We start from the raw sequence: 19,542 nt of genomic DNA, 5'->3' as shown, positions 1-19,542 counted from the left end.
ACCCCTTCAGCCCGCCCCCTGCGTCAGCCTCCTATTGGTTGGTCGGAGTTCCCGCCGAGGTGATTGGACTAACGCGCTCCCCCGCCAGGCCTCGGTTGGTCCTGGGCGAGCTGGGCAAAGGTCGCTCTTCCGCTTTAAATCGCGAGTGGTTGCTAGGGGCGCTCGGAGCTGAAGGCAGGTGCCGAGAGTTCGCTTTTTCGAGAATGTGTGACCACGTCCCAAGGTTGGCAACTGGGAGAACTTGTACAGAAAGTTGAGCTGACTGAACCCTTGGCTGGATAGACTCCTCGCCGACTCCCGCAATCCCCGCCAGAGCACATGGGTCCCAGTCTCTCTTCGCCCTCCACCCTCCCGGCGTTTCGCAAGATCCCTGGCTCGTCCCGCTCCGGCGGGGATTTCCTCCAGGGCTCGACGTGAGAGGTGATAGAGTGCGCTACGGTGCATTCGGGCTCGTTTGTTGAGAAAAGTTAGTGAGGTTTAGTCAGTAGGAAAGCCTTCAAGCTTACGCACCGCACCATCAAGGTAATTTTCCCAGCATTTCCTTCCATTCCTCTCCCCCAACCCCTGCCCCCTGTACAGGTTTTCGACTTGGTGACCCAGAACTCTGAATCCTGGCTTCAAATTGTTCACTGCCTTTTTCTATTATTCATGAAGAATTAGCTGGCGATACCATCTTTTTGTGTGTTTCTTGCTTCCCTCCCCTAAGGGTAGAAAAGCAACTTCATAGCTTCATAGCTATGAACAAATGAATTATTTGCTCAGGAAAGCCAGTTAGGAAGTCATTTAGTGGGCACTTTATGACTAAAAGAGAAACGCCAGCGTTCTGTTTCCGGTAATGAGACACCACTAGGCGAGGCCTCAACCTCTCCAGGCCTGTCTCTCTCAAGCGAAGTTCATAACTTGGCCCTAGATTAGGTTTGTAAATGACCAAGGCATTTCAGTGGTAGGGGAAATGTAGAAATAAGACATTTTGGGTATTGATATTTATTTTTCCCATCGTTTTATTTGCTACATTAGTGAGTTCACCAGGAATTTCATTTTGTGTTTCCCTAGCCAAAAGAAGTTTGACCCTGATAAAACTGAGGAGACACTCCAAGTGGCAATCCTCAAGGATCTGTTAGATTTCTGAGAAAAGAATTATATCCTTTAGGTTTCTGGTTAGCTCATGTGGCCTTACTATTGAAAAATGTTAGTTAAGTTCACTATGCTTGCTCTTTTGAAGTTCTTTTGAAATTACTGGGGAGTTCCCATCCTAGCTTAGGGGTTAATGAATCTGACTAGCATCCATGAGGACGCAGGTTCAACCCCTGGCCTTGCTCAGTGGGTCGGGGATCTGGCGTTGCTGTGAGCTGTGATATAGGTTGCAGACATGGCTTGGATCCTGCATTGCTGTGGCTGTAGTGTAGGTCAGCCGCTACAGCTCCAGTTCGCCCCTGGCCTGGTAACCTCCATATGCCTTGGGTGCGGCCCTAAGAAGCAAAAAAAATAAAAATAAAAAAAAGAAAGAAATTACTATGTAGGAACTCTCTATATACCTACATAAACATTACCTATATACCTGTATAGGTACTCGAGCTTAATAATATTTCCTGAACATCCAGGGGTGCAAGGTGCTCTGCAGCCCATGCTAGTATCAGATATGGTGGTGAATGTCTCACAAAATTACTTGAATGTAGACTTCTTCAGGTAAATGTGTTACCTGGAGAAAGGAAGCCACAGGTAGCTCTGATTGTGGCTAAGAAGGGAAATCTTGTTTTCTCCCAAAGAAGTGGATCATTATGGCATAAAAATCCAGCACCTATTATAGTTTCTTGCCCATAATCAATTCCATTCAATAAATAATTGTTTCTTTAAAAATTGAACCAGGTGTTCCTCTGAACAAAAAAAAAATAATAAAGGAGCCATCGAAGACAGAAAGAAAAGAAATATGGTAAATCATAAGAGAAGGAGCTAGACTCAGAAACTGAGAAAAGTATGTAAGCTTCTTGGAGAGCGAGGCACATATGTCCTGGAGCAAAATAAAGTGTGGCAGAATAGTCATGGTGGACTGGAGATGCTACCCAAATAAACCAGGAACAACTGATCCCCGAACTGAATTCTTTATGTACCTGGAATTGTCTGACTTATAAATGACTGCACATGGCTAGTATGCTTCGTTGCTATAATGTTTGGGACTCCTCTGATGGGCAGCTTTGGCTGGAGGACTACTCAACACCCTAGCTTGGACTTGCTTCAAACTGCTGCAGTCGGAGACACCACCTACTCAGTCTTTTCTTATCCCTCTCCTTTGTAGGTGTCACAGTTTGCAGACTCTCCCACCTTCCCTTGCTCCCTTCCCTTTTATCTTTCACAGATAGTTCCCCTAAGAAATATCTTGCATGTTGTTATGGGATGAATTGTGTCCTCCCGAAAATTCACATGTTGAAGCCTTAAGTCCAGAATACCTCAGGATGTGACTGTATGTGGAGATGAGTCCTTTAAGGATGCAGTAAAGTTACAGTGAAGCTGTTAGAGTGAACACTAATCCAACTTGACTGATGTGCTTAGAAGAAGAAGAAATTTGGACACACAAGGAGACACCAGGAACATGTGCACAAAGAAAGGGCCACACGAGGACACTGCGAGAAGGTGGCCACCTGCAAGCCAAGAACAGAGGCCCCAGAAGAAACCAAACCTCTTGACACCTAGGATCTCCAGAGCTGTGAGAAATGATTTCTATTATTTAAACCACCCAGTTTGTGGTATTTTGTTAGGGCAGTCCTAGCGAATAATACCTATGTCAAATCCCGCACTGGCACTGCTTTTCAGAGGACCCAAACTAGTGCGAGTGGTGTCAGGAGAGGTCTAAGAAAACATAATAAATTGAGCTTTCGGGACTGGCGCACTCACTACCTCATAAGCAAAGACGACGCTATCCTGAGTAGTACAGGGGCATGAGTAGTTCTAGCACAAGATGGTGAGCCAGTTGCTAAGTGACCTGGGAAGACATCCCAGTGGTGGAGAAAGCCCTTGCAGGTACACTTGGGCATGTGAAATATGAAGGAACATGCCTACAAAAATAGTCACGCTAGCTGGTTACTGCTAAGTTGTATTGACTCTGAAGAGGGATAAGGAGAAAGCAAGGGTTCTCCCCTTGTTCATGGCTAAGTGTGAGAGACAGAGGGCCTCTTTAGTAGCTTACAAAGAGGCTTTTATCTCCCTACAGTGGAAGAGCTGACACAATTAAGCCACAGACGCAGGGTGGCTGACCCTCTATCATGATAGAGGCACAGAGCTCCAGAGACATTTAAATCTGCACCCAAAGCAGGTCAGAACTCTGGTTGAGAAAACCTAAAACCCCGAAACCAGGGACAGAACATCTGGATGACGTCTGTAAGGGCGTTAGCTCTGCAAACCCTCATGAACTTTCCAGGTTGGCGGAGGTGGTTCACCTTTACGCAGCTGTAGGAAGAACTAGTACTTCCTACATTCTGAAAGACACTGTAGAGCCACTGCCCCACAAGCCAGTATAGAAGCTGCCCCTCCCTCCTCTCCTGGATGCCAGGCCAGTAACTATGGAGTTAAAACCTAGCAAAACCCAGCTGAGAACATGATGGGCCTGTTAAAGGAGGAAAGATTATATACAAAGAGCTGTAAGAATTAGCATATACAGACCGAAGCCAGGGAAGCATCCTGCAATTGAATTTTGAGATTGCTTCAGCTGGAATATGAGACTAATCAGGAATTCACTGAATTGAGAGCACTTTTTTTTTTTTGGCTTTTTAGAGCCGCACCTGTGGTACATGAAGGTTCCCAGGCTAGGGGTCTAATTGGAGCTGTAGCTGCCGCCCTAAGCCACAGCCACAGCAATGCAGAATCTGAGCCATATCTGCAGCCTACACCACAGCTCACGGCAACGCCGGATCCTTGACCCACTGAGCGAGGCCAGGGATCGAACCCGCAACCTCACGGTTCCTAGTCGGATTTGTTTCCGCTGAGCCACCACAGGAACTCCGGGAGCACTTTCTTGAGGCATAGGATTTAATGTCCTGGCAAGAACTCTTGGGAATGAAAAAAACTCTCAGCTAGGGGGCATTTAGAAACCTAGAGAAAGTGATGGCCAATGCTGAGTAAAGTAGAAATGTCTCTGTTGCCCTGGCATGTGTTAGAAGAATGAATAAAAAGACAGGGAAGTGGGCATTCAGGAATAGGTGAGTGAAACCAGAAGACCCCTCAGAAGATCATATTCCGCAGGAAGGCCCCCAAAACATGCCGTTCACTGAGGCCATTAGAAATTCTCTGGTGAGGGGCCACAGCATCACCAAGAAGCTCTCTGCAGCCAGGGCTGACAAGAGAAACAGTCACAGAGCTGGGGCTCATTAGTAACTATGGGAAAGATAATTGCCCTTCCCTCTAAGTAATAGAGACCAGATGGAGGCAGTCACCAGAAGCCAGGAGGCCACAATTATTATAAATACCAGCAACATCTAACAAGAGTGGCAGCCAAGGGGGCTTGACCCACAGGGACTTGTGGCAATGAATACAGAACTTGGCACCTCTAGGGGCAAGGTAAACCTCTACTACAACAAGAAAAGCCAAAATGGAGAATCAGGAGCCCGAGGATGCCCACCCCCACCCCAAAATCATTATCCTTTGTTCAGTGTCCAGATCCAAGCCACTCTTAAGATCTGAAAACCATTGGTGTAAGAGGTGGCAGATCCTGCAGCACTGCAGCAAGTATACATGTAGTGATTCTCCAGTCCTTCCCCAAAGAGATCTATGGCCCTTGACTTTGATGACCATATACACTGAGGAAGAGAGAGAACCAGAAAATTGAGGATGCTGGACTCAGAGTCTGAATTGACATCAGTATCCTGAGACCTAAAGCATTGTCATGGCCCCTATTAGAGCAGGGTCTAATGAGGGCCTTGTAATAAATGGGGTCCTTTCTAAAGTCCAGAATGCAGTGGGTTCCTTGTATCTGTGGGCCCACCCAATGGTCATTTCTTTAGTTCCTGAGTGTGTAGTTTGAATTGATATATTTGGGAGTTGGAGTAATACCCACATTAAATCCTTGACCTGTGCGAAGTAAGAATTATCATAGTGGGGAAGGCCAAGTGTAAATGCCTGAAAATGACCTTCCACCCCTGGCTAACATAGTCTGTTTAAAAAAATCAATATCCGGAGTTCCCGTCGTGGCGCAGTGGTTAACGAATCCGACTAGGAACCATGAGGTTGCGGGTTCGGTCCCTGCCCTTGCTCAGTGGGTTAACGATCCGGCGTTGCCGTGAGCTGTGGTGTAGGTTGCAGACGCAGCTCAGATCCCGTGTTGCTGTGGCTCTGGCGTCGGCCAGGGGCTACAGCTCCAATTTGACCCCTCGCCTGGGAACCTCCCTATGCCGTGGGAGCGGGCCAAAGAAGTAGCAAAAAGACAAAAAAAAAAAAAAAAAGACAAAAAAAATCAATATCCCATACCAGGGGCATGATGGAAATTAGTGCCACCATTAAAGACCTAATGAACGTGGGTGGAGGGACGATGGTGCTTATCATATCTCCATTTGATTAGCCTGTCTGGCCCCTGCAGAAACTAGATGGATCCTGGAGAATGGATGTAAGCTTTAGCAAGTAACAGCCCTAATCACACCTGCTGTGCTGGGCATAGTATTGTTGCTAGAGCAGATTAATAAGGCATCAGAACATGGCATGTGGCCAGTGATTTGTCAAATGAATTATTTTCCATTCTGATTAGAAAAGAGCATCAGAAATAGCTTATGTATGTGTGAGACAGATAGCAATATTCATTTACAGTTTTGCTGTAAAGATAAGTTAACTCTGCTCTTTGTCATCATATAGTCCAGAGAGACCTGTACCTCCTGGACATCTCAGAGAATATTACATTGGCCCATTACATAAATGTTATTATAGTGGTCAGACAGCAGAAGCAAGAGGTGGCTAGTATGCTGCAGGCATTGGTAAGACCTATGCTCCAGAGAGTAGAAAAACGCTAAAAGTTTCACAGATTTGCCACTTCAGTGAAGTCGCTGGTCAGAAGTGTGACAATATATATCCTTCCAAGTAAAGGACAGATTTGCATCTGGCATTCCCTACCACAAAGAAGAATGTATGTACCAGGCTTGGTTGTCTCTCTCTGTCTTGGAGCAAATACATCCACACCTAGGAATACTGGTTTTTTGTTTGTTTGTCTTTTTATAGCTGCATCTGCAGCATATGGAGGTTACCAGGCTAGGGGTCGAATTGGCACTGTAGCTGCCAGCCTACACCACAGCCACAGCAATGCAGGGTCTGAGCTGTGTCTGCAACCTACACCACGGCTCACTGCAACGCCAGATCCTCAACCGACTGAGCAAGGCCAGGAATCGAACCCACATGCTCAAGGATACTAATCAGGTTCGTTAACCACTGAGCCAGGACTCGAACTCCTAGGAATACTGTTTTAACTCATACATCAGGTGGCATTGAAGATTTCCAGCTTTAGGGCCCAGAATAGGAAAAGGGTTCTTCAGAAGGTCCAGACAGCTGTACAAGCATCCCTGCCACTTTGGCCGTATGTTCCAGTAGACTCTTGCACTAGAGGTGTCAGAGTGGGGAAAGATGCAGTTTGGGGCTTGTGATGGTTGATTTTATGCAACTTGACTGAGCTGTGGAGTACCCAGATATTTTATCAGACATTATCCTGATTGTGTCTGAGGGTGGTGGGGGTGGTGTTTCCGGATGTGATTGGATGGGTAGAATGAGTAGAGCAGATTGCCCTCCCTGATGTGAGTGAGCCTCATCCAATCAGTTGAAGACCTGAATAGAACAGAACTGCTGAGTAAAAGCCTACCCGACTGCATAGCTAGGATGGTCTTTTCTAGCTTTCAGACTTGTACTGAAATATCCGTTAGTTCTTCTTGGATCTTGAGCCTGCCAGCTTTCAGACTAGAACTTACATGATCAGCTCTCCTGGTTCTCAGGCCTGTGAACTCAGAATGGAATGAAACATGAGTTTGCCTAAGCCTCCAGCTTGCAGATTTAAATTGTGTTCCAGTTATAGGGATATTAAAGACAATGCTGATAAGATCTCAGGTAGAAATGAGGAACATGTTATTGGAAACTAGAGGAAAGGCGATACCTGTTATAAAATAGGGAAGAACGTGGCTGAACTGTGTCCTAGTGTTTTGTGAAAGGTAGAATTTGAATGTTAAAGTTGGGTATGGGGCTTGGTTTCACCTGATTGCTTGTAGTGAAATGAGAAAGGAGAGAGGTGAATTAAAGAATTGTTAAACAAAGAACAAGAATTTGATGATTTAGAAGATTCTCAGCCCAAGAGTTCCCATTGTGGCTCAGTGGGTTAAGAACCCAACTAGTATCCATGAGGATGAGGGTTCGATCCCTGGCCTCACTCAGTGGATTAAGGGTGTGGCGTTGCCACGAGCTGCATCTGTGTAGGCTACAGATGCTGCTCAGAACTGGTGTTGCTGTAGCTGTGATTTGACCCCCAGCCCAGAAACTTCCATATGACACAGGTGCGACCCTAAAAAGAAGAAGGAGAAGATTCTCAGACTATACATATTGCAGAGAATGAGGAAGCATGTTCTAATGAGAACACCAGTGGCGCTACTAGATTATCACTTAATACAAAGTTTATGGGATTACATAAGCAGAATCACTGCCAGTTTGAAGGGGAAGGAGATACGGCAAAAGGAAGGATGGCTATTGAATTTATTGACTTGGACAGGATGGAGTGATAGGGCCACTGCCTCAGTTATGATGTGCAGAAGGCCTCTGCCTGAAACTTTGCAAGTGGGACCACCCAGCAAAGCCCCAGGGATGATGCTGCCACCCTACTGGACCTGGACGGCAGAGCACTGAACCAGAGAATTCTTTTCTTTTTTTTTTTTTTTTTGTCTTTTTGCCATTTCTTGGGCCGCTCCCACGGCATATGGAGGTTCCCAGGCTAGGGGTCTAATCAGAGCTGCAGCCACCGGCCCACGCCAGAGCCACAGCAATGTAGGATCCGAGCCGCGTCTGCAACCTACACCACAGCTCACAGCAACGCCAGATCATCAACCCACTGAGCAAGGGCAGGGACTGAACCCGCAACCTCATGGTTCCTAGTCGGATTCGTTAACCACTGCACCACGACGGGAACTCCCAGAGAATTATTTTCAAACCTTAAGACCTAATGGAATTTCCTTGCTAAAATTTGAACTTGTTTAGGACCCATCACCCCTTCCTTCTTTGCTGTTTCTCCCGTTTAGAATGGAAATGTCTAACTCATGTCTGTCCCACTACTCTATTTGGGAAGCACATACCTTGTCTGATTTTCAGATTCACAGCTGGAGAGGAATTTATCTTAGGATGAATCATACCTTGAGTTTCACTATATCTGACTTAGATGATATTCAGATGAGACTTTGATCTCATCTAAATATCAGAGTTGATGCTGAAATGAGTTAAGACATTGGGATGGAATGGATGTGTTTTACATGCACGAATGATGTGAATTTTAGGGGACCAGAGTTGGAATGTTATGGACTAAATATGTACCCTCCCTTTGGTATGTTGCAGCCCTAACTCCAAAGTGATGATGAAGAAGAGACACCAGAGAGTGCTCTCCCCTACCTGCCCCCTACCCGACAAGGACAGGGTGAGAACGAGAAGGTGGCTATCTGCAAATCAGGAAAAGGGATCTCACCAGAACCTGAATGTGCGGGTACTCTGATCTCAGACTTCTAGCCCCTAGAACTGTGAAGTAAGTGTCTGTGGTTTAAGCCACCCAGTCTATGGCATTTAGTTATAGTGGCCCAAGCTAGGACAGACCTTATGGTAAGCCCCAGAGGAAAAATCACAGTGAGGTCCCTGGGACTGGAGCAAAGCCATGCCACCTGCAGCAGAGAAGTATATACAGTTGAAGAACCAGCTATTGGTTGAAAAAAAAAAAAAAAAAAAAAAAAAGAACCGGCTACTGGTGTGATACTGGGCCTTGGTAGAGAATAAACGCTTAACCATGGGACGCCAAGTAAGCATGTGTTCAGAACTGCCTCTTATGGCCTGGATTCTTTTGGTTCCAAGGACCCAGCAGCATCTATTGTAAGATGGAAATGGTACATCTGAGATGGAGCTCAGGCACAGTTGAGGTACTTGTAGGTTTATGACCAGGTAGTCCAGACCCCCGTGTCACCCCCCGCCGCTGCACCAATACCATGACCAGCTGAAGAAATAAGGGTAAATCCTGAGTTTGGTTTGTGGATGAGTCAGCTTAGTATGTGGGTGTAAGCCAAAATTAGACAGTGACGGCCTTATAGCCACATTCTTGAGAGGCTTTGAAAAACAGCGGAAAGGAAAAAATCTTCTTAATGAGTAGAGTTACAAGCATTGTCCCTGGTCATCTACTTTGTGTATAAGGAGAAGCAGACTGAACTAAGAATATGTATAAATATAGATTCTTGGGCAGGGGTCAATGGCCTGGCCCCCTGGTAGGACACCTGGAAGGAAAAGGACTGGAAGATCAAAGACAGGAAACTCTGGGGTAGAGTCTTAAGGGTGAATATACAGGAGTGGGCATGAAATGTGAAGATTTTTGTATCATGTTTTTGTACCCACCAGGGAGGAAGTACTAAACAATGAAGTAGTCAGAATGACTCGTCTAATTGTGTCAACAGGCTCAAGCACTGGCTACTTGGAACCAGCCTAATGGGCACTGTAGAGGGTTATATTGTATCCCCCCCAAAGTTTATATGTTCAATTTCCAATCTCCAGTACCGCAAAATGTGCCCTTATTTGTAAATAGGGTTGTTGCAGATGTAATTAGTTATGGTGACATCATACCAGAGTAGGCGGACCCCTAATCCAGTGTAACTAGTCTCCTAATAAGCAGAAGGCCATGTGAAGACAGAGATACATGGAGGGAAGGCCATGCGAAGATAAGAACAGAGACTAGGCCCATGTAGGAGAAGCCAAGGAATGCAAAGATTGCCAGCAAACCACCAAAAGCTGGGAGAGAGGCATAGAACAAGTTTTCCCTCACAGGCCTGAGAAGGAACTAAGCCTGCTAACACCTTGATCTCAGACTTCTAGCCTCTAGAACTGTGAGACAATAAGTTTCTGTTCTTTAAATCACCAAATTTATGGTACCTTGTGAAGGCAATTCTAAGAATCTAATGCAGGCACTATAAATGGAGCGGCCACAGTGGCAGAGATAGAGGCTATGGATAGACCACAAAAGCATGGACTCCAGCTTTTTAAGGCTGATCTAGCTACTGATGCCTAAATGTCCAGCATGTCAGCAATAGAGACTGCGGCTGAGTCCCATTATGGAACTATTACTCAAGGAGACAAATGGCTACTTGGTGACAAGTTGACGACATTGGGTCTCTTCCATGCCGGAGGGGCCCCTGTTGCATTCTCGCAGTAATAGATAACTAATTCTGGGTATGGGTTTTCCTTTCTACCAACAGATCCCCAGCTCACAGTACAGTACTGGGGCGTGTGGAATGTCTGATCCGCAGGTGTAGAACCCTGCATAACAAAGAATTCAACTCGGACAACAGCTTTAGAGTAAAAGAGGGAGAGAGTGGACCTGTGACCTCATACCACACCAACCAGAAAAGACTGACCTCAAAAAGAGCTAGAATAGTTTTCTAAAGGTTCAAGTGAAATACCATTCAGAGAGAACTCTGAAAAAACTGGGTACTATCATTCAGGATATGTTATACAAATTAAATCAGAGGACATTTGGAAGCCAATAGGAAAAATAAATGAGTCCACTAACAAAGGAGTGAATGCAGGAATAGCTCCATTTACCTTCACTACCAATGACCCACCAGAGGATCTTGTGCTCCTTAGACCCACAAAGCTGTGATCTGTGCCAGATACTGCTCCCCAGAGGGATTGCACTCCCTGTGTTAAGGGACACAGCAAAGATCCCAGCAGCTATGACTGTTGCTGAGGCACTTTAGACTCATTCATTATTCTGGGGGCCAGTAGGTGAAAACTCACCATCATGACAAGGATAACTGAGCCTAATGGGTAGGAGAAGGTAGCACTGCCTTTTACAGAATCCATGTGACCCACTTGGGTGTCTCCTAATACTCCCCTGCCCCATTGCAACTATGAACATATGCAGTGACTCTGACCTGAGAAGTGTTTGGTTACCAGCAGCTCAGTTCCCGCAGGAATAAAGGTCTGGCTAATACTATCACATAAGACCCCAAGACCTGCTAAGATGATAAGTGAGGGTGTGGGGAATATAGACGGAATGGTAGAAAAGGGAGAAAATGAATATCATTTGTGGCCTCCAGACCAGGTGCTGTAGTTCATTCTACTTATCTTTCTCTCTCTCTTTTTTTTTTTTTTTGTGTGTGTGTGTGTGTTTTTAGGGCCATATCCACAGCATATGGAGGTTCCCAGGCTAGAGGTTGAATCCAAGCTGTAGCCACTGGCCTACCCTACAGCCACAGCAACACCAGATCCAAGCTGTGTCTGTGACCTACACCACAGCTCATGGCAACACCAGATCCTTAACCCATAGAGTGAGGCTAGGGATCGAACCTGCGTCCTCATGGATGCTAGTCAGATTCATTTCCACTGAACCACGACAGAACTCCTCATTCCACTAATCTTTCTTTTCTAAGTTTCTTTTTAGGAGGAGAGGCCCATGAAAGAGCTTCTTCCCAAACTGGTAGATCTGTGGGGCAAAGGAGTGGACTGTAGTGTTTCTAAAAATGGGCCACTGGATTTCCTGCTGTGCAGAGTGTAGTCAGTTGGTGGCTCCAGTTACTGAGGCCACACTTCCCACACCATATTCCTAACTAATGACTGAGCATGCGGAGTAATAACGCAGCTCATTCCTTCAAGACTTGGGGCTCCCCCAATGGACCACTTTGGCTAGAGGGAGCTATTCTTCAGATTCAGAGTTCAGAGGGAAATTTAAAGACAGGAGATTTATGCAAATAAAACTTTTATAGAAATTAAAGATAAAATCAGAAATTGATGAAACAGAAAGCAGAAAAACAGGAGAGAAAATCAACAAAGCCAAAACTTAGTAACATTCAGAAAGATTTAAAAAAAAAATCAACTCTTAGCAAGACTGCTCAAGGAAAACTTTAAGAAAACACATTACCAATATCAGCAATAAAAAGGACATCTCTGGGAGTTTGGGCCTAGCGGTTAAAGATCCAGTGTTGTCACTGCGTGGCTTGGGTTCCATCCCTGGCTTAGGAACTTCCACATGCCTCGGCATGGCCAAAAAAAAGAGGACATCACCACAGGTCCTATAGACATTAAAAATATAAGAAAATATCAGGGGATACAACTTTATACCAATAAAATTGGCAACCTAGATGAAGTGAAAAATTTTATTGAAAAATAAAACTTGAAACTGAAATAATAATAATTCTGTATTTTAAAGGAATTGAATTCATAATTTAAAACTTTTCTACAAAGAAAACTCCAGATGGCTTCACTGATGAATTCTCTCCAACATATATATTTCTTTTAGAAAGGCATAAAAGGCGTATTCACACTTTCTGATGCTTATATATCACGCACTCTATTTGTGCGTTAACTTCCCCCTGCTCCATGCCTCATTCATTTAGCACATTACGTTAGGAGTCGTAGATAAAAAGATGAATAACGTTTTTGGCAGCAGGAGCTTTCAGATTGGTGGAAGAAGCAGCCATGTAATATAAATGCCATGAAATAGGTGCTAATAAAGATTTTTATAAAGTACTGTGAGAGATGGGTGTGAATCCAGGGAAGGAAAGGCTTTACAGGCAGGAGAAGTGAAACAGTGTGCCATGTGCTGTAGGCATAAAAATAACTGGGAAACAGAGGACATCCTTTCCCGGTCTTCCTTCCTGGATCTTCTCCCCTTCTCCCCTCACATTTTCAGTACCTCAGGGTTCTTCCTTGACTTCTGTTTTTCAGTCTCCTCCGTTTCAAACACTCTCACATTCGTCCCTTTCAGATATAACTTAATCATTCCAAAATATGTTATCTCCAGCCTCCAGCTCTCTCTTGAGCTCCAGGCCTAAGTATTTAAATATCCAGAGAACTCCCCTACTCAAGCGCTTTGTTTCACTCTTGTTCTCCTCTCTCCCCTGCATCACCAGTCTTCTCTCCCTTCTTGGAAGAGCCCTCCCTTGATGGCATGTGCCTCTTCAGCTACTACTATACTACTTTTCTTCTCCCCTTTATATCATCATCTCCCTTTCTTTCTACTGTATCTTAACCTTTTATGATACTTAAAAACCTTTCATGGGTCTTATCCCCAATACTCTGCTGAGATGTCCCTTATCAAGGTCATCAATAACCATCATGTCGCCAAATCCAGTTCTCAACTCCTTTGACCTAACGGCAGCATTGAAGCAGTTGCTCATGTCCTCTTCTTGAAAGACTTCTACCTGGCCTCACCCGCTACTGATTTCCTTCTCACCTCACTGGACACTCCTTCTTAGTCTCTTGGTCAGATCTTCTCTCTCATCACAGCCATTAAGTATTAGAGTATTCTGTTGTTCCATCCTTGGGCTTCTGCTCAGTTTTTACTTACAATCATCTTAGAACTCTTAACCAGTTCTAGCATCTTAAATGCCATTGTATGTTATAATTCCAAAAATGTATATCTATATACTTGACCCCGCCCCTGAACTCCAGACTCATATCTCCAGTAGCTACTCTACTTGGATGTCTAACAGTATTCCAAACTAAACATGTCTAAAACCAAACTCTATCAAACCTAATTCCCTTCAGTCTTCTCCATCTCATAAATGGCTCTATGATTCAGTCTGTTGCTCAGGCCGGAAGTGTTGGAGTCATTGTCATCTCTCTTTTTCTGTTACCCTCATTCAGTCCATTAGCACATTGCATCAGCTCTGCCTTCAAAATGTATCTCAAGTCTGGGAGTTCCTGCTGTAACACAGTGGGTTAAGAATCTGACTGCGTGGCCCTGGTTGCTGCGGAGGCACAGGCTCAACCCCTGGCCCAGCGCATTGGGTTAAAGGGTCTGGCATTGCCACATGTGTGGCATAGGTCACAGCTGTGCCTCCGATTCGATCCCTGATGGATATATATATCAAGTCTGATCAGTTCTCACCAACTTCTCTCACCTAGACCCCTTCTTCCTAACTGACTGCCCAGCTTTTACACTTCCCCCACTACAGTCTTTGGGGAGTGATTTTCTACAGTGTAAGTGAGGACATACCACTCCTGTGTTCAAAAACCCTCCAATGATTCACATCACACTTAAGATAAAACCCAGAGTTTTCCCCCATGGTCTATGAAGCCTTGTACTCTGACCTTAGCTTCTTCCATTCTTCCCCTCCTTTGGTCTGTGCTTCTATCACACTAGTCTCCTTGTCATTCCTGAAACATATGACAAGTGCATTCCCTGCACTGGACATCTGCACTTCCTCTTGACTCTGTCTGGACTGCTCTTTCTCCAGGTATTCACGTGGCTCATTTCCTCTCTGTTCAGATGGTACCCCTTCATGGGTACCACTTCATCTAAAATAACTTTCTCCTTCATTTGCTGTGATTTTACTCTGCTCTAGTTTCTTTCATAGCTTGTAGCATTACAGAGATCATATGGTGTGTGCATTTGTTTGTTGGAAATGTGTTATCTGCTTTCCACAGTAGAATGTGAACTCCACAGGGGCAAGGAATTCATCTGTTTTGTTCAGTCACCAAATCCTATCAGTTCTAAAATATTTTCAGTCCATCTTCGTCTCCGTTATCACTACCTTTGCCTTAATTCAGTTGCCATCATCACTTGCTAGGACTATTATTGTATTCTCCTACTTGACTATCTGCCTTCACCTTCTATTGAGACCTTTCTCTAACATGACTACCAATTCGATAGCACTATAGTTAATATGTATTCATGTCTCTCCTATATAGAATCCTTTATAGGGGACACGCCCTTTGCATATTGGGTAAAGTTCAAGCCCCTCAGCACAGCATCCAAGTCATCTCCTGCCACCTTTACTTTTACTCTCCAGCAGCACTAAACTGCTTAAATAGCCTCATGTCCTTGCCTCTGTTCTTGGGACATACTGGTTCTTCTATTTAGATGCCCTTTCCCGACTCAGAGATAGATAAATATTTCTTCCTTTGGCTGTACTTCCATTGCATTCATTATACTGCGATGGATTTTTTTTTTTCTTACATGTAGGTCTCTTATTACAGTGATCTCTTGGGGGGAGAGAGTTCTATCTTGTTGAGGGTGCAGCTCCTGTCGCACAGTAATGGGTAGATGGAGATGGGAGTAGGGCGTGGAGAATGTTCAAAGTAGAAGGGACTGCGTGTGTAATCACTCTGAAGCATGAGGGGGCTCAGCATCTTCAGAAAAGAGAGAAGGACTGTGTGACTGATCTAGTAAGGGGGAGAGTGGCAGGAGGCAAACTGGAAAGACTCTGGGAACCAGATGATGCAAGGCCCTTGTCGAACATGCAAAAGATGTTGAATTGTGAGAAAATGAGAAATGGAAAGTCTCCAAAAAGCTTTAAGGAGAAAAAGATGAAGTTTGCATTAAAAAAAAAAAAAAACGCACTTTGCTTGCTTTGTAAACAGTAGATTGAAAGAAATCAAGAATGACCAGCGAGGGACCTGCTGGGCACTATTGTAATAGTCCAGGCAGAAAGAGATGATGCCTTGGCCTGGGCTTTAGTTGTGGGGATGGTGAGAAGTAAATAGATTCAAGTTATATCTTGGAGATAAACTGGATCAGGTTTAGTGATAGAATAAATGAGGGCGTGAGGAAAGTAGATAACATAACTGCTGAAATGCAACTGATTTGCCAGAGGAGGGTCAAAGGAGAAGTAGCTAAGTTTCGAGAAGTTAAGTTTGAGATGCTTGAGTACGAGACATGTAAAGGGAAGTGCCAAAAAGGCAGTTGAATATGGAGGTATGAATTTCAGAAGTGTAATTGAGCTGGAAGAAAAACTGTCATGAGTACACAGACTGTGTATAAATCATAAGAGAACCTAAGGAGAGATCACAGTATAAAGAGAAGAAGATTATGGAGGATGCATAATTGAGAAGAAATTCATTGGATTGGAGGAAATGAGGCAGGAAACTGAGAGGGCCACAAGGACTTTATAACTGCCCAGGGGGTGGCAGAAGTGGACAGGAAACTTGGATCCCGCATTGCTGTGCCTGTGGTGTAAGCCAGCAGCTACAGCTCCAATTCGACTCCTAGCCTGGGAACCTCCCTATGCCATGGGTGAGGCCCGGAAAAAAAAAAAAAAAGAAAGAAAAAGGAAAAAAAGGAAAGCAACAGGCAAAAAAAAAAAAAAAGAACTAAGAGGCTACACTAGATTCAGGTGAGAGGTGAGGAGGGATTGAATTAATGCAGAGGTAGAGGGAACAGAAAGGAGGGGCAGCTTGAGGAAACAGCTCTCACATGCTGGAGACTGAGTTCAGTCTCGGTGGCCAGTGATCCAATCAATCATACCTTCCTAATGGAATCCCAGTAAAATTTCTGGACACTGAGGCTCAGAGGAGTTCCAAGTTGGGGAACACAGATGTGCCGGGGAGATGACATGTCCTTGCTGCACAGATAGAAAACATGGAAGCTCTGTGTTCAAGATCCTCCCAGAATTCACCCGTGTGTCTCTTGCCTGGCCCTGATTGTATCCTCTAAATAAAACTGTAATTGTAAGTGTGGCGCTTTCTTGAGTTGTGTGAGTCATTCTTGTGAATTATTGAACTGAGGGAATCATGGGAGCCCCTGAATTTGCCAATTGGTCAGAAGTGTGGCTAGGGACCCTTAAAGTGTGGTTGGCACCTGAAGTAAGGGCAGTCTTGCTGAGGACTGTGCCCTTAAACTTGTGGAGTCTGACACTAATTCCAGGTGGTTAGCAACAGAATCGTATTTAGTTGGGGTTTGTGTTAGGATTATGGGTAACAAAACAGAGAATCCTACTCAAACTGACTGAAAAGTAAATGAAATTTATTAGTGAACATTGCTAAAAAGTCCACAAATGGCTTCAGGCATAGCTTGACCCAGCAACTCAAATAATGTGACCAGGACCTGTATTTTCTCTTCTAGTTTTTCTTAAGACTGGCTTCATTCTCAGCAAACTCTCCCTTCCTGGTGCAGGATGGCTGCCAGTAAGTAGTTGCTGAAGCTTTGTGCTTCGATTGAGAGAGGGAGAGATTCTTATTAATTCAAATAGATGTTCAAGAATTGAGTATAATTAGCCTAAATTAGGTCATATTCCCATCCTTTTTTTTTTTTTTTTTTGGTCTTTTGTTGTTGCTATTTCTTGGGCCGCTCCCTCGGCATATGGAGGTTCCCAGGCTAGGGGTCCAATCGGAGCTGTAGCCACCGGCCTACTCCAGAGCCACAGCAACGCAGGATCCGAGCCGCGTCTGCAACCTACACCACAGCTCACGGCAACGCCGGATCGTTAACCCACTGAGCAAGGGCAGGGACTGAACCCGCAACCTCATGGTTCCTAGTCGGATTCGTTAACCACTGCGCCACGACGGGAACTCCCATATTCCCATCCTTGAATGAATTATTATGACCAGCATATTACCATAAGTCAATCAGAACCTACTTCTACAACCAGAGGTAGGAGTTATTTTACCTAAACCATTTGGCCATAAACGGCTTGCCTTAAGCAAAATCTGGATCCTGCTGTTGGAAAAATGGGTAAATGAATACTGTGAAAGCAATCAGTAATGTAATGGTGTTGATATTTATTTAATTTTATTTCATTGACTCCTCATTGTGGAAATTAGCTGCATTCTGGAAAGTAATCCCAGATTCCTTTCGTTCTTAAATTCTGCACTTAAGAGTTGTTCTCTCTGTACTCCAGGTGGCTTAAATATCCTGTGAGGTTCTCTTTGCAACCTGATGATTTGCTGGTGCAATTCCAAAAGAGAGAAATATAGCTTGTCAGATTACAGTACAGCTCATCTTCCCCAGAGACCATTATGCGACAGTTATTCAGAGAACAAAACCCTAAGAGGTGCCCACACTGAAAGAGTTGACAGAGAAAGATGATTCTGCAAAAGAACATCTCGGTGTCCTCGGCTCTGAGAAACCACTTGGAACTACCAAAATAGATGTCACCAAGTTTATATAGCAGAGTTGATGGACTTTATTGATGGAAAGTATTCTTCAGTCCTCACTTGCCATGATTCCAGATGCAGTTCTAACAGGTTTGTTATCTGATACAATGATCATCTGGGTTTTTTTGTTGTTCGTTTTTGCTCGTTCACTATTCTTTCATGTTTAGGCAAAAACCTGATTTTCTTTTGGGGAAACTAGTTCTAACTTTTCAACTTTGTGGTGTTGATGGGACTGCTACAAAATGGGCACATGATAAAGATTTTTCCAGGAGTTCCTGCTGTGGCTCAAGGGTAATCCATGAGAATGCAGATTCAACACCTGGCCTTGCTCAGTGGATTAAGGGTCCAGCAACCTTAATTTTGATGCAAACTGTGGTGTAGGTCGCAGAACTGGCTCAGATCTGATGTTGCTGTCTGTGGGGTAGGCTGGCAGCTGCAGCTCCAATTTGACCCCTAGCCTGGGAACTTCCATGTGCTGCAGGTACGGCCCTAAAAAAAGAAAAGGAAAAGAAAAGGACCTGGCCAGTCCCTTGGCCACACTATGATTGATTCTGAAATGGGAATGTGGCCCAATCTGAGCTATTAAGAGCCTTACCCAGAACTTTGCATGGGATTGCTAAATTGTTAAGACACAACACCAAGCTCATGTTGGGCCACAGTGGGGAGAATCCATAAGGAAAATGAAACCAACATAAAGAGGAAAGCAGAGGAGAGGTAGAGGGACAGAGACAGAGACAGTGAAAGAACCCAGTTCTGATGTTATCATTTGGGCCCCTGGAACCAGTCTTAACAAAAACTCTTGGATTTTTCAGTTATAGGAGGCAATAGCCCTTTTTCCTTAAGCCTATTCAAGTCTGGCGTCTGCACTAAAAAAACTCTTAACTAATTCATCTGGTTTTCTAGTCAAGAAAATTAGAAGCAACAATAGAAGAGGGTTTTTGCTTGGAAGCGTGCGGATTAGCAATTTCACTATTTTTTTAAAAAAATTATGAATTCTGAACGCTTAATGGAATAAAATCCAATATTTTGGAATTTTGTGCTGACCCCAAAGGAAAGCAAAGGAAAACTACAAAATCTCTCTCTCTAATTTAGAGAGCGAGAGAGAAAGAAAGAGAAAGGGAGAAAGAAAGGAAACGGTTTGGGATCCAAATCATGATGTATCTCATTGCATAATATCTTACAGTACATAACACTGTTTGATAGTCTTTTTTTTTTTTTTTTCTTTTTAGAGCTTCACCTGCAGCACATGTAAGCTCTAAGGCCAGGGATCCAATCAGAGCTGCAGCTGCTGGCCTATGCCACAGCCGCAACAAGGCCAGACCCAAGCTGCTTCTACAACCCACACCCCAGCTCAGGGTGCGATCCTTTAATGCCAGATCCTTTGACCCAATGAGCGAGGCCAGGGATTAAACCTGCATCCTCATGGATACTAGTCGGATTCTTAACCCACTGAACCACAATGGGAACCCCAGTATTTCCCGA

General features: G+C 44.5%; 1 long non-coding RNA gene across 1 annotated transcript; it reads left to right on the top strand.

Annotated features, from left to right (window-relative positions):
• Positions 1 to 13: 13 nt before the first annotated feature.
• On the top strand, positions 14 to 11,352 carry LOC125129895 (uncharacterized). The gene is made up of 3 exons (XR_007135590.1): positions 14 to 522; positions 1,867 to 2,701; positions 8,551 to 11,352. It is a non-coding gene; the product is annotated as an uncharacterized LOC125129895 (long non-coding RNA).
• Positions 11,353 to 19,542: the final 8,190 nt, after the last annotated feature.

The sequence above is a fragment of the Phacochoerus africanus genome, chromosome 6, assembly GCF_016906955.1.
Source record: "Phacochoerus africanus isolate WHEZ1 chromosome 6, ROS_Pafr_v1, whole genome shotgun sequence".
Classification (NCBI taxonomy): domain Eukaryota; kingdom Metazoa; phylum Chordata; class Mammalia; order Artiodactyla; family Suidae; genus Phacochoerus; species Phacochoerus africanus.
The sequence above is the reverse complement of the archived record's forward strand: the minus strand, read 5'-3'. Positions and strand labels throughout refer to the sequence as shown.